At 31.7% G+C, this 16,845-nt stretch overlaps 1 pseudogene; it reads left to right on the top strand.

Moving 5' to 3' along the window:
- Positions 1–16,147, top strand: part of LOC118606906 — a 35,938-nt pseudogene extending 19,791 nt beyond the window's left edge.
- Positions 16,148–16,845: the final 698 nt, after the last annotated feature.

Raw genomic sequence — 16,845 nt, 5'->3', positions numbered from 1 at the left:
CAGGGGACAGATTTAACAGTGGGTTCTGCCAGGTGCCATGTGACACACATACAAAGCAGAGATAAAACAGCACTCGAGGTCCCTGAAATAGGGACAGATATTCGCACACAGTATGGTACACCCAGCACAAGCTGTTTGGGCTCTTTATTTGTTGGTTAGAAAGTGCTCCAGGTCCGAGGCTCATTCCTATACAGCTGAGTTGCAAATGAAAGACTGCACTCATGAAACTGCCTTTCCCCATACCTAGTGTACATTCTTAGAAACATGTATTGTCAAAAATGCATTCTCTGAAGGGGAATAGAACTAATTCATTTAGATTTCAGCCAAGCGCTAGAAGAGATGAGAAAAAGAGAGAATCTAATAATGGATTCCAACCCTAATATCTATTCTTTAACTATTCCTTTGTAAATAAAACAATTTCATCATCATTTGGGTTTATCTTTCCATATATTTCCGTAAGTATGTCCTTTCCATTTGAGTGTTTTACATAAAGAAAATGTTCTTTGTGAAAATGACAAACACATGACTTTGTTTTGTTTTATTAGAAACCTGAACTTAAAAACTACCACCACAAAACATCAAAGAATTTTATGAATGAAATAAAAAGAGATTAGATAATATCTAGTAGGTCAGAAGATAGAGCAACAGGAACCTCATAAACTCTACAAGCTAGAGAACTATTTGACAATATCTAGTAAAACTCACTATACACATATCCTATATACATAAACGGTAGGTAGATAAACCATTTTAGAAATACACATAAAATAAATCTGTGTGTGTGTATATATATATATATATGTACATATATATATTTACTAAAAGACATGTTTATAGAAGTTTTTTTCTTCTAAGCTCTGAAATCATAAAACCCCAAATGAACAGAATAATGGATAAATTGTGGTATATTTAGACAATGGTATACTATGATATACAATGGTATACTATGATATGCTATATATACAGCAAAGAGAATAACTGAATGGTAACCATATCAAAAAACATCATTAAGCATTCGATACCTAAGGTTGAGGCAAAGAAGCCAAAAACACAAGAGAATACATTCTGTATAATATGTTTATATAAAATTGTAAAACAGGAAAAACTGTTCTATATGTTAGAAGTCAAGATAATGGTTGTCCTTATTGTGGAGTGTAGTGGCTAGAAGAGGGAGTGCTGGTAATATTCTGTTTGCTTTGATCTGACTGTTGGTCACATGGGTGGGTATATTCACTTTGTGGACTATCATCAAGACTAACACTTATGATTCAGACTCACCTACTTATTGTACTTCAGTGAAATATATGAAAAGAAAAACTAAAATAGCTCTGTTATGGCCCCATATATTATGAAACAAAAAAATGAATTGATAAGTAAATTTTTAAAAATAATTACCTAGGCTGTTTTATTTACATATTTGCCAGCTAGATTGTATCATTTTATATCTTCCTTGAGGATGTAGATTCACCATTTAACTGAGAAAAAATAATTGAAATGAAAGTAAGCAGATGTGAACATATCTTAGATCAATTGTCAATGTATACTGGAAGGTATAAATCTCTTCAGATGTAATATATACTTTTACTCAAAATAGTTCAGAAATCTTAATAGGGTTCAGATATCATTTAAATATCTAGCTATGAAAATAGTAGTTGCAGAATAACGTTATTTGAATTTTAATTTTTTTTAAATTTTATTTGTAAATGTGGATATCCCTACTCTTGGATTTTGCTATTTTTCATTATTTCCTTTTGAATAGCAAGAGTCAATTAGGATCATTAAAATGAATCTGAATTAGACTAAGTTGGATTAAATTCACCATGATTTCAAGATCAGGTATTTGCAAGGTCACTACCAGGGTATAGTCAACTTTGATTGAATTGTTTTTAACTGACTTGCCAGCTATAGACTGCTACATTATAGCCAAAGCTAAATGTCACTGCAGCGAGTCTCTCTAGCTCTTACAAGATATTAAATATTCTCTAAGCTAGGAATTTTAAACCGGTTTCTGCTAGATGTATGTGTTGAAAGCAACCTTTAGAGAAATTATTTGATATTTCAGGAAATTTTCTGGTCTAGTGAATGGTTCAGAGATTGTTTACTGCTGCCTGCTAGTAGAGAGTTCATGGACTGTTTACTTTTTTCAAGACAGTATAAATTTTGCCAGGAACAAAGTTTCCCACAGAATGTCTACTCAAGGAAAAATGTATCAGCATCTTAACTGTGAAGGCTGCACAAGATTCAGTTGTTTATATAAACTGGATTTTGACACTCTATTGCAGAAGCTACCTAGATTATTATTTATTTTAAAAAAAATGGTTGCTACATATTACATGCCTGCTCAGGAATATACAAACAGGTAAGATTCTCTTACATCATTCACATTGATATTATTTTCAGTTTTCAATGTTAATTTTTGTTATGGTTTAGTTAAAAATTCTATGTGGTTCTTAAAGTTTGGCTGAAATAAGAATTCTTTCCAAACACATTTTCCACAAATAAAATGTTTCACTCAAACAAGTAATACACTTTGGAATGTGCTTGTCATTCTTAGTAATACTGGAAACATACAAATATATAACAGGCACAATCTTAAATCCTACAGAGTGTCCTGTTAAGAGGGAAATAATGAATTACTGAATTCAAAACAATATTTAATGGTTTTATTTCCAATTATTTTTTTATATGGGCTTCAAATTGCCCCAACTGGATTTCAATTTCATACTGTGTCTTCCCCAACTCCTACACTCAACTTCCTCAATTTCCTATCTCTCATGGGGTTTGTCAGCACATTTGTGTATTGCAGCCTTCTATTCTAGTCCTTTGATAAAAAAAACTGGTATTCTGTGTTTAATCCAAAATTTCTCACATTCATATGGCTAGAGAGATTCCTCCTTTTCAAGAAATTAATGCTCTGGAAATATTTTGGAATATATTAATCTCACTTTTACCTATAAGAAAATTGATAAAACAGTGGAAGGATTTATTAATCTTCATACTGTTTTCCTTATTCCATCTTTCTTTTGTTCTAAAGAAAGATTGAAGAAAGTGTTTCTTATAAATTAGGCCAAATTATTTATGAATGATAACAAAATGAAAGTGAATATATATTTTTAAATATATATTTAACTCCTGGAGAATTAAATTGTGAATTACTGGCTAAAGTGAACTTATATGAATTCCAGTACACCCAAATATAATTGAAGATGCTTCCTTTAAAGACTAAAAACTAAAATAATCTGTATAGTTCCCCTTATCTGTGGTTTTGCTTTCCATAGTTCGGTTACCTGAGATCGAATGTGGTCCAAAAATTGGAAAATTTCATAAATAAACAATACATACGTTTTAAATTGTTTGCTGTTCCGAGTAATGTGATAAAATCTTGTGCCACTCTACTCCACCCCCCGAGGACTTAATCATCTCTTTCTCCAGGATATTCTCACTATATACACTCCTCATCCATTAGTTCCTAAGTAGCCATCTAGGTTTCAGACAGATTCTTGTGGTATCACAGTGTTTGTATTTAAGTAACTCTTATTTTACTTAATAATGGCCCCCAAATGTAAGAATAGTGATGCTGGAAATTTGGGCATGCCAAAGAGAAGGTGTAAAGTGCCCCCTCTAAGTGAAAAGTGTTTAGGAATAAACATAGTATAGATAGGTTTGGTACTATCTGTGATTTCAAGCATCTTCCTGGGGCCTTGGAATGTATCCCCCACAAATAAAAGGAGACTATCTGTAGTTTTTACATTTTAATACATAGCATGAACATTGACATGCTACATATTACAATACCTTTAATTTTCCATATTCATAAGAAGAATCTTCTCTATATTTGGCCAAAAAAAAGATCAACATGTATAGTTACCAAATAAGTGTTAAAATACAATAATATGATAAGAAATAACATACAAATTAAACTGTCTTCATCATAGTCCATGTAATTAAAATGAAATCTCTCACACAATGATTTGCCAAATAGAAAGACACTTGGATGTAAACCTATGAAATTCATTTATTTTAACTCAATAAAGGTTCTTCCTAACATAAAAACAACTCCTGCTAGGCATTTTGTGCATTTTTAACTGATATGTGAAAATGTGAAAATTCAAAGTGTGCTAAAAAAGTCTGAGATTTTAACATTCATTTTAAAATATCTCGTGTCTTTCATATTTGAAAATAAATTGTTACAAAAGTCAAGATCCATGTTTCTTATCACTCACTTAAATCATGAAATGGGTTTTAGTAAGTCATCATGCAGTCTGATTATTCTCAGTAGTAATCAGTATGCATATATTCACAGGCCATGAATTTACCTTGTTGGTAGGAGTGTGGCTACAGGGATTGTCAGGAGGAGGACAGCAAATATTATGGAATAAGTAGCCTCATTCGTCAAGATAAACGGTTCTCCAACAGGTGGAAGCATCAGCCATTGAACATCGACTATGTATCAATAACTATGCCAAGTATCTCGTACATTTTCTAACACTAATTTTTCATGAAAACTGTGAAGTAGGTTGTCCAAGGTCACATAAAGCAAGAATGTAACACAATGTAGTCCAATTTTTAGGGTCTATAATATTTACCAGTACATGGCTACTGCCTGCCAGGACTCAAGTCAATTTTCATTACATATTAATCTTTTCAGTTGGAATGAAGGGAATCTTTTCAGATATTTTCAGATCTTCATGCAAATATAGTTAGAGTTGCTGAAATTGTAGCTCTATCTCACATTTTAAGGATTTATAAGTGATTTTCTATATATCTCTCTATTGAAATTGTTGGTTTCTAATAACTGATTTCCCAAATGATACAAAGTATTGTACATGTATTTGAGTTGGCCATGATAGAGTAATAAAGAATCACATTTATACAGTGATTGAACTCAAATTATTCTCACTGGTAAACATATTAAGTCAAAATAATTTTTAATTTTCAGCACCATACTTTGAATGCTCAATCGATAAGAATACTACATATGGACCAATAACTAAACTATATATGCACTTATACATTGTTTAAGATGAATAATTTTCATTGACTCCATAAAATAAATTTCATATCAATAGTTATATAAATTACTAACTTAAAAATGTATATCATACACAGTATTACTTCTGAGTATGTGGCAACATGTTTATGACAATCGTCAGCATCTATATTTGTGCTTAGATAAAAATAGCTTTCAGAGCACTTTCACATGCCTTTTCTCTTGTCTTTTTAAGAAGGCATCTTTGCTTTTCCAGCTGGCAATGAAAATTTTATAGGATCATATAGAAATTTCTTACATTTTTGTCTGTATATTCAGGCCACAGAAATTCATTTTGCAAAACTGGGCACATTTTGATGGAGTCTTAGTATGATTGAAAAAATGATCATAAACATAAAATCAAAAAAGTTTGGTTTCATGGAAATTAGGATAAAGCCCTAAAATAAGCTTTGTACAAAATACTACCCTTATATATTCATCTTTGCCTTCAAGCAGAATATTTTTAGAGGGAGAATAGAATAAACTGTGTCTATACAGAACTGCAAAATCAACAATTTTATATGCATTCAGTTCTCATTATTTGCAGTGATTATCATCTATAAAATCTCCATGCGCACTGAATTAGCAAATACTGAACCATTGTTCCAATTGCCTTCTTTCCTTACCATTGTATTTATACACCATTACCTGTAGTGGCATGGACAAATTCTTCCATTATGTTTCTATTTTTATTTGATTCTGAATATATATTGTAGATTGAGTTCTCCAAAAATAGAGAATGAGACAGAGTTTGGAGTGCAAGATATTTAATGGGCAAACACTAGTGAAAAGAACTAAAATACAGGATCTGACAGACAGAGATGTCAAACTGTGATGTACTCCTGACAAAGAATTGGTCAATTACATCGGGAGTTCTTGAACTAATATTTTTGGCTAGTTGTCCTACAACAAGCTAATGGAGCCAGTCATTTACACTTCCTCTTTAATCAGTCATCTGGTAGAGGCTGCTTAGGAAGGCATAGCCCAGGAGAAGCTGGGTTCTCCACTGAGGTGGACTCCAACGGAACCCATGGCTGGGATGATCTGTTCACACTCTTCACAGCAGGATATCATGGCCTTCCTTGTTTGGCAATTTGAGTGGCATATTATTTGCACACCACAGTGGGTAATTTATTTTTTCCCTTTAAACATCAAAGGGAATTTCTATAGCCTATACAAGGAAGTCACTATATGCAAGTAAAGATTTCAATTAACACAATTATTGGAAATATTAAGAATTCCAAAATTTCATTGGAAGGACATAGTGTATAAACAATAATATTAGTTAATTGGTTACTTGAAATTATTAACACATGTAGAGATTAAAATATGGCAGACTATTCCAAACTTGTTCATACCTAACTAAAAAACATCACTTAAAAATAATTCTTATGCAAAAAAAAAGTATTCATAATAATTTAGGACTTCAAAATTTTAAGAAGTTAAAGAGGATACTTTTTTGAACTGTTTTATATTTTTGCCTTTTGTAAAAACGTAAAAAAGGAAACTGTTCCCATTAGCTTGCAAAGTCCTCCATATTCCAAAGCAATCTGTCCAGCTAGGATGGTATCCATCTGCACAGGCGGGTCGATTCAGTTCAGTTTGGGATTTTATTCATTCGAACACATGCACTATATATAATATGTTCTTAATAGTTTTCACTGATTTGCAAAATAAATTCTCTCTCTAAAATCTGTATTCAGTCAGTCATTATAAAACTGCCAGTTGTTCTTCTTGTTATTATGCTGGCATGTTCTAGAAATGGATATATTTTTTAGAACTATTGTGTTCACAGAAATGTACATTGAGCCAAGAGGAAAAAAATGTGTCAGTGAAGTGAAATCATATCTCATAAGAGCCATGTTTATGTATTGTGAGCCAATTTTTTTAAGATTGCACAATTCGGACACCTGGAAGATATGGATGAAAATGTTAGATTTCGGGAATGATACTGTTTACATGATGTGACTGTTACGGACATGTCCAATTGTCAAATTGTACATGCCGTAAGCTTACACTGCTCATTAGCCACAGAAGTATATTTCAGTTCAGATTATCACATGGAGTAAAATTTTGGCATTTTCCATTCGGTTGTCACAGTAATGGTTTAGGATAAATGTTCATAATTTTATTATAAAGCTCTACATGCAGACATTTTAAGAGACCACAACAAACCTTATAATCATATGCTATTGGTAGAGATGGTCTCCTTTGTACAATTTTCCTATGCTTGTAAATTTTCAGTTGTTTTTAAAATTAAACCTTTTCACTGTCAGAGATCACAGTAGTTTAGTTTAAATAATTTTCTCAAGGAAGTAAAAATAGTGCAAATGGGTTTTAAATTACTAAAAATTAAAATTTATCTATTCCAACTAGGAATTACCTAGACCAACTCCTTTATTTTATATATGGGAGAAATTTAAAACCAAAGCTTTAAGTTTACCTGAAGTAACTCAGGTCTATATAAGGACACATATAGACACATGGGAATAGGCCTAGGTGTTCTATTATTGCTTTTATTATTCTTTCCTCTATATCATACTTCTACAATTTATTTTGTATATTTAATAATAGATTCTTTTTAATACTTTGTATTTTTCAGGTTTATTGAGATATAATTAACATATAACATTGTGTACGTTTAAGTTGTACCACATGTTGATTTAAAGCATGAATTGAAAAAATGATTAATATCATGACACTAGCTAAAACATCCATCATGTCATATAACTACCATTTCTTTTCCAATGGTAAGAATATTTAATATCTATTCTCTTAGCAACTTTCAGGTATATAATACAGTATAATTAACTATAATCATCATGTAGTACATTAGATCCTTAGAAAGTATCTATTTCATAACTGTAAGTCTGTATTCTTTGACCCACATTCCTCATTTTCACTAAAACCAAGCCCCTGGCAACACCATTCTGTCTCTGTTTCTAGGACCTCAGCTTTGTTTAGATTCTACATTATCTGATATCGTATAGTATTTGTTTTTCTCTCTCTGACTTATTTTACTCAGCATAATGCTTTCAAGATCCATCCATGTTGTCACAAATAGCAACAACAACTGAAAACAAAAGAAAAAGTTTTTCTTTTCCTTCATTCACATGGCTGAATAATATTTATATATAATTTCTACACCTTGGCTATTTGTGAATGACACTGCAATGAACATGGGGGTACAGATATCTTTTCAAGAATTTTTTTTTTATTTCCTTTGGATATATACCTAGAAGTGAGATTGCTGGACCATAAAGTAGTTCTATTTTTAAGATCTTGAAGAACCTCCATACTACTTTTCATAGTGGCTATACCAATTATATTACCTGGAAGAGTACACAAGAGTTCTCTTTTCTTCACGTCCCCACTAGCATTGCTATCTCTTATGTTTTTGATGACAGTAATTCTAACAGGTGTGAGGCGGTAGCTACCGTGGTTTTGATTTTCATTTCCCTGATGATCAGTAATTTTGAGCACTTTTACATGTATCTGATGGTCATTCCTATGTGTTTGGAAAAATGTCTATTTAGTTCCTGTGCCCATTTTTTAAAAGGATTGGATATTAACCCCTTAACAGATACATGGTTTGCGAACATTTTCACCTACTCTGTAGGTTGCATTTTGATTTTATTAATGGTTTTATATGCTGTGCAGAAGTTTTTTTGCTTGATGTGGTTCCACTTGTTTATTTTTGCTTCTGTTACTTTGCTTTTGGTGTCATACCCCAAAAAATCATTGTCAAGATCAATATCAAAGAGCTTATCTCCTACATTTTCTTCTTAAAATTTTATGGTTTCGGGTTTTATGTTCAAGTCTTTAATTATTTTGATTTAATATTTTTGTATGGTGTAAGATAAGAGTCCAATGTCATTCTTTTGCATGTAGCTATCCATTGTTTTCTCAACCCCATTTATTCAAGACTCTGCATTTCTCAACACATTTATTCAAGAAACTATCCTTTCTACATTGTATATTCTTGGCTCCTTTGTCATAAACTAATTGACCATATAAATGTAGGTTTATTCCTGGGCTCAGTGTTCTGTTCTATTGATTGATACACCTATTTTCACACCAATAGCAAAATACTTTGATTACGAAAACTTTGTGATATAATTTTAAAGCACGACATACTTCCATTATTACAAAAGGAATAAAAACATTAACTCAGGTTGATAGGGAAAACATTATCTTCTTTGGGTAGGTAAATGGAGAGTATAGTGTTTCAGTTTTTAAACTATGGAAATTGAATCAAATTATAGATTTGTTTAGAATTGAAATTACATACTTTCAGGGAAAAAGTGGTGAAAATAAGAAGTCAATGAGGTTGTATTTCTATTTTTCCTATATATGATAGTAACAATTTAACAAGATAAGCATAAAATGTTGATTACTGATGGGAATTTACCATGTCACAAAGTTCAGCTCCCTCTTTATGTTAATGAAGGAGCTCAATTTGTGGGAGTTTCCAATGTCACAAAGTTAGTTTAAATAAACTGTGAATCTGTTCTTGTTTCTTAATCCTAGCTGTGCTTACCAACCATTCCCACATAACTATACATATAAGAAAGTTCTCACTTTCAAGAAGACAAGCTACTTTCTCTCTGTTTTGTGAGGTGTCAGCCTATTGATAACCAATGTTATGGCTGGACCAGCTCTTGTGGCTGCTGTTATGATTGCAAGATCAAGAAACTTTGAAGGAGAAAAGGTTTATTACTTATAAGTCCTGGAAATTCCATGTCACACCTGGGACCACAGAGTGCAGTTGCACTGTGGCAGATATTTTTCAGATAGAGAGCAATGAATCAATTTAGGCCACAGAGTACTATTCAACAACAGGTAAACCACATTTTGATACTCGATTGGATCTGTACATACAGATTTTTGTAAGATGGCTCTGAGCCTTAATATTGAATTTTTCCTTTCTGCTTAGGTTAGCTTACTGTTACTTTTCTGTTATCTGCAACCAAAGGCACCACTTGGAAACAGCTAGTTACTTAGCTATATAACTTCAAGTTATATAGGTCCTTAACCTCTCTAAATTTCAGCTTACTCATAATTTCATCTGTGACAATTAAACCAAATAATTAATTTATGTACATTTACAAGCATAATTACTGACCAAAAGTAGATTCAGATAATGCTGTTGTCATTTACCAAACTGAACAACAACAATAAAAACATTGCTTATTTATGCTGATCATGGTCTTTAGTCTATATTTATAAAGTAAAGCAGTGTTTTCGGCTGTTTTAGGTACTTTTCACATTCAGACATTCCAAGTTGCCAAAGGGAAAAGGATTTGGTAAGATATCATTATTATTTATCATTCAATATTCAAAACAAAAGCAATTACTATGAATGTCAATTACTTACAATTATTTATGTAATATTTTCTGATTTGCAAATGAAAGTTGAGGTTTAAATTGGAAAACACCATATTTCTGTTACACTTTCTAAATATTACAAGACAGATTTATTTTGCAGCATAATGCATATTTCAGTATCTTGTCATTGTGTTGCTACTTTAAGAAAAAACAAAAGGCAAGACATTATCTATTGATTATAATTCAAGCCTTGTAATGCTAATGTATTGTAACCATTGGCCCAAAGTTGGAAACAATAACTTTATTAATTCTACAGAGAATTACTTTAGAATAAGTATAATACATTATAGAGATATTCCTTTGGGTGAGTAGGTTGTATTTGCTTGGGGTGATATATTTCCAATGCTTCCTCTCATGAATAAATATCTAAAGATTGCAAGGTGGTATTATATAAGAATAAAATATTTGGGTTACAATTATGATAGAATCCAATGTGTCTGATAAGTGTTTAGTGCCTAGAACACACAAAATTCAAAATTATATAACATCGTCTCTAGTTGCAATAATATTAACTATTCTCTGCGTTTTTTTCTAAATCCATTTGTCTCTTCAATAGCTTTAGATAGGAGATGGAACAATTGTCATTTTTATAAATGTTCTGTCACCTAGTCCACTTAATCATAGGTCAGCTATAGTCTATGGAAAGAATTTCACTGGACCTTCTGCAAAACGAACATCTAACAAACCCCTGCTGTTTGCGTCACTTATAGTCTCACCTTTAGGACCGAATTCTGTGTTATAGTCCTTTTCTCATATTCTAAAAGCAAACTATTGTTGGCATTTTCTTTTAATGCATAAGATATTGTTTTTTGTGTGTGGGGGGAAATAGAGGTGAGGATATTTTCATCAATGATAAAATCAAAATGTACACTTAAGTGACTTTAAAAATTACAAGGGTAAAGCATTAAAAAAATGCTGTGATTATTCCACTTTGGGATGCTGTTTTCCCCTTACCCTTTTTCTTTTGGAAGATGAGGATTTGAGGGGTGCTGTGAGAATGAGAGAGGGAAACTAACTCTCTTTAGAGCTCAAGGCTTAGTTTAAGCTACTGTTCTTACTCTCAAGTTCTCAAAATAGTAAAAAATAGACTGGTTGCTACTGAGGGTACAGAAATCCAAGTCACAGGTACAGTGAGTGTTGATTTCTACAAAGAGAGAAGTATAGAGAGAAGAGTACAGAGAGAGAAGTACATTTTCTTTTTTTGTTTAATATTGTGTTGTGTAAATTATTTTATAATTTAACTAAACCTGCTTTTCAAATATATAGACTATTTTTTCAAATGTTATTGACAGCATATTTATTCATAGCTTCTAGTATCTAGTATCCTATATAAATGTTATAAGTATATTCATTTAACCTCTTTTTATATAAAATATGAAATATACATAACAAAAATTTTATCACACTTGAAGTTTCTCTGAAATTATTTGGGTAAAAAAAATTCAGCAAACATATTTTAATCCTCTCCTGGAGCACGCTATAGAATAAATTGTATTCCCCCCAAATTCATAAGGTCAAGCCCTAACCCCCCAGTGTGACTGTATTTAGAGATACAGACTATGAGTTAATTAGAATAAATGAATAATAATTCATAATAATATAGTAATGAATAATGAAAGTTAAGGTTAAATAGGGGAGTACCCTAATCCGTTATGATTAGTATCTTTACAGGAAGAGACATCAGAGCTCGGCTAGCGCTAGCGGAGCACTCTCTCGCTCTTTCTCTCCATAAACAAAGAAGAGGCCATGCGAGCACACAACAAGATGGTAGCTGTCTGCAGGCCAGGAAGAGAGCCCTCACCAGCTCCCTTGAATTGGCCAGCCCCTTGATCTGAGACTTCTAGCTTCCAGAACTGTGGGAAAATACATTTCTGTTATTTATACCACCTAGCCTATGATATTTTGTTATGGCAGCTCAAGTTGACTAATACAGAATATAAGTAAAAAAGAATAATCCAGAAGGTAGTACTGACAAGATATTTTTCCTCACATGAAAATGCAAAAACCCTAAAAAAAGAAATGAAATACGGGAATATTTGTATTTTGAGAATATTTTTTTTAATACCACTTTATATGCATTGCTACAATCCTCTAGTCAAGAATTTATAAATTAAAAATTAAGTTTTATGTTTGTTTACTTTTCTTCTTTTAAAATCTTGTCTTTTAATTACTTGATTTAGCAATTTCCATATATTTTATCACCTACTCCTTCCAGTTAAGAAAAAAAGGAGTAAAAAGTACATGTTCTACTATACTAGTATTGAGTATATTGTAAGCATAAATATATTGATTAAAAATAATGAGTTAAAATTTGAATATAAGTTCTAATGATTTCTCTCATCACCCTAATAGCTAACTTGTGAATCTTCTAGGGCATATTAGTTTTATTTGAGACCACTGCACCAACACGTGAATCATTAAAGCTTAAGAAAAAGTCATGTTTGGCATCATACATGTTCTTTAAGAAATTATAAATAACTTTAGAACTGTGTAAAGCATTCAAAATATAAGAATTCATATTCAATAGTACTCATTTTTCTGTTCTTCCAAGTATTGTCTCACCACCCCTAACTGTTCTCAGAATTTCTTGTAGTACTTCTATTTTAACTTTTAAAATTGAGTACTGTTAGACCAAGAAAATATTCTATATAATGATATGTACAGTTTGAAAATTTAAAATTGTTTGGAATTATATTCTTGAGATCTTTTTCTTTCATACAGTTAACGTAGCCTGCATAAGATTATTACAGAGACACAAAACTTCATTGGATCTACAATCACTAAGATGAAAGAGCAATGAGAGCTACGTGTGTGGCATCTAAATATTTTCACCATATGAAGCATTATCAATCTAATAATAAAAAATACATATTTTTAAGTTTTAGAATTAAGATACAATAGTAAATATTTGCAACAAAAGAATACTGGATTTATTATTTTGTTCCTGATGACAGTCCGCCCACTGAGTCAAATTACATGATTTTACATTATTTCAGATTTAAAAAATTTAAAGAGCAATTAATTCATTATCCATGTTTCTTTTAAATTGAACATATTATCAGATAATTTTTATCTGAATTCTGGTCCTCAAACTTTTGCACTAAATCAGATCATAAATCAGAATACCCTCCACTACTTTTGTGAGTTTTATGTCAATGAAAGATGAGATAAAGAATTTATAATGGTAAAATCTCCACTAACTGGACAGTTACTATGTTTTCCAAAAGAATACATCCTAGCTACCTGCGACCAGGGGCATAAGTTCTAGACACTAGAATTCTTAACTGCCACGTACAGTCTGAAGGTCTTAATCATGAGGGGCTGTTTTTCAGGTTATAACACATAAAAATGCTCTAGAGAAGAAAGATTAATGGAGCTTCTCAAGTGGAGAAGCCAAAAAGCTCCTGAATGTGTGTGTAGCACTCCAGAGGTAGATTTAGACCTCTTGATTGAATAAACAATGGCATTTGGGCTCCTTACATAACTCTTTTATTTAGAAGTTTACATATTCATTTACGTAACTTGCAATCTACGAGTTAGTTATCATTAAACCCTATAAAATTTTATTAAAGTATCTTATGTTTATATACATGCATATGCCCAAACACACATATAAATACATTTACTAATGTATTCACTCAGAAAGAGGGTTGTTCTCTTCCTTTCTTATCCAGCCAATTTGGGTAAATTCATAGGATTATGGAATTCCAAGTTCAAGTTTGTTAAAATCTTTTGAGTCTGCAGTAGTTAAAAGATAGACTTTGCTACCCAAATATAAAGTATATAAGTGCCCAATCTGAAAAACACAATTTATTCAGCTGAACTAACACATGCTGAGTGTGATATATTTTATGTATAGTTGCTGAATAGGCCAGTCTGAACTTTATTTAGCTAGATGCTGAAAAACTTAAAGAGTTTTATTCATCCATCCTGACTAATAAATTTCATAAATATTGATTTAATGTAGAGCACTGGCTTTATTATTTACAATATGCAATAATAATCTTAGACATGGTTGACAGTATATTGAGAATGTGTTTTAAAAATGTTTTTAAACTTATTTTTAAATAGGAAATACATGCACGTGCACTGAAATGTGTATCGCCTTGCATTATATCTCTCAGCCATTCGGAATCTGATTTTCTACAAATGGTGGGTTTTTGTATATTCTTATAGACTAAGCCATGTGCATTCTACTTTATACATAAAGATAATACATTTTTACTCATGTGATAACATAGTTTGTATACAAATGATAACATAGGCTACCCACAGTTCTGAATCTTGCCTTTTTCATTGATAGCTATAATCTTAGAGATTAATTTTGTGAAACATAGAGTTGGCACTTTTCTTAATGGCTATTCATATTATGTTTAATAAATACCCTGTTATTACTAAAATCACTTGATATTTTACTTTTAGATAGTTCCAGTGTTTTGAAGAACTAACAATGCTTCATTAGACATGCTCATTTCACAAATGTATAGCATTTTTGAATATGGGTCAAAAAGAATGTTATATTTTTTAACTTTGTTAGATATTGTCAACTTGTATTTCATAGTTTGACACAATTTGCATACAACTGCTTGATTATATGTGTGGGTGCCATTTTTCCACTTTTCCCAGTACTATTATCAAGTTGTTTGAATCTTGTTAATTCAAAGTTGAATTGCCTCAAATCATGTCTCAGTTTTATTATACCACTAAAGCTCTAAATTATAGATGTATCCAGTGAATTTTAAGTGTCCTTTTTATACTGTAAGTAGAATATCTTTTTGATTTTTGTGTCTAATTTTCATATCTTATTTCACAGGTTAGCCTTCCTGTTTACATCTTTTTAAAAACAGTTTTTTGGCCAGTAATTATAGAAGAATATTTTATATTTACATCATAAAAACTAAATGCAAAATTAAAATATTTTATGAGCGAATAGTCTTGATTTACAATGAAATTCAACTGGCCGAACATCAACATCAGAATCAAATGTGCAGATATTGGAAACGTGAAGAGCATTAACAAAAATGATGATTAACTAAAGTGTTAGAGTTAGTTTGAACAATTTTCTTCTATTGTCAAATTGTTCTGAGCATTTTATACAGTGTGTTTCATCTTTGCTGTTAGTATGTGCCCAATTTTACAACAAACCCTATCTCATTAAGAATTTTTTTAAAAAAAGTTGTGGCAATGGTTCAGGCAGAGGAAGTGGCTGCTGAGATTTCTAGAAAGCTGGAGAAACAGAAGAAATACTTGAAGGAGGAAAAGCAACTGCTGGCTGCAATTACTCTCGCATCTTCAGAAAACAGCAGTAGTAATTCAGAGGCATGTGAGTAGACAAGCGAAAGACACCAAAAATAGGAAACAGTAAAATCTCCAGCAGCCTCCTCAGGAGAATAGAAAAAAAGGCCCATCTGACTCTTTATCCAAACCTAGAGAAAATAATCTTTTTTCAAGGAGGAGTTGGTTAGTAGTGATTTTTTGAAGAGATAGCTGGCTTCAGAAGTCTTCCCAAGAGGAAGAAATCTTTCTCCAAAGAAGGATCGGTTAGTGACCATGGAGGGCAGGAAACAGGAGTGCCCCCAAGTAAAAGAGTCAATTCTCTTCCAAGGAGGAACCACTCAGCAGTAGACCTAAAGAAGTTGTGGCAGCAAGCGCAGTAGCTCCAAGAAAAAGAAAAAGCTCCAAAAGCTATCCTGGGAAGATTGGAATGGACAATTCCCTAGTGTGGTATAACCACCCACAGTGACATTTCCTGACCCCTCCCCTATATGCCAATAAAAACAAATTCATAAGAAAAAAAAAAGTGTGGCAAATGAAGGAAATTGAGTAAAGGAGGAGATATACACACAAAGCATTTGTTTATTAACTGTAATATCAACTGTTTAGTGATTTGTAAAAAATGTTTAGCTTACAAACTATTGTGATGGTGTTTTGTTGCTTATTTACAGGCATTTTGTTATGTTTTAGTTTTTTTGAAGATTTGGAGTTTACATTAATCATTATAACTCATTCCAGTTGGGGAAAACCTGTGATTTCTCAGGAACGCTTTCTTGTCTTTAAGTAAATAAATATTCACACATATGTACAGAGCATAAAAGTGGTTGATGCTTTGAGAGCCAAACTCAGAAACAGTGGGCAGTGGTTTTACTTCACTGAAATTCTTGTTTTCAGATACTTAGAACAAATCATTCTGGTCTTAGTAAATATGATGTAAATAAATTTTGGGAATTTAATATGACTAAATTCCCCCAAAGTTTTTCATAATCTCTTTCAAATAAATTATCTATTTATGTCTATGGTGTTTGCATTATCACATCTAACAACACTATGATTTCATAGCAGAATAACTATGTGAATGGTGGAAAGTTTAACAGACATAGTAAAATTACATACTTTCTTTAATGAAATAGAATACAGACTTATGAAGAGTT

This window comes from Rousettus aegyptiacus, unplaced genomic scaffold (assembly GCF_014176215.1).
Source record: "Rousettus aegyptiacus isolate mRouAeg1 unplaced genomic scaffold, mRouAeg1.p scaffold_m13_p_8, whole genome shotgun sequence".
Taxonomy (NCBI): domain Eukaryota; kingdom Metazoa; phylum Chordata; class Mammalia; order Chiroptera; family Pteropodidae; genus Rousettus; species Rousettus aegyptiacus.
This window is presented reverse-complemented; position numbering and strand designations above follow the sequence as displayed.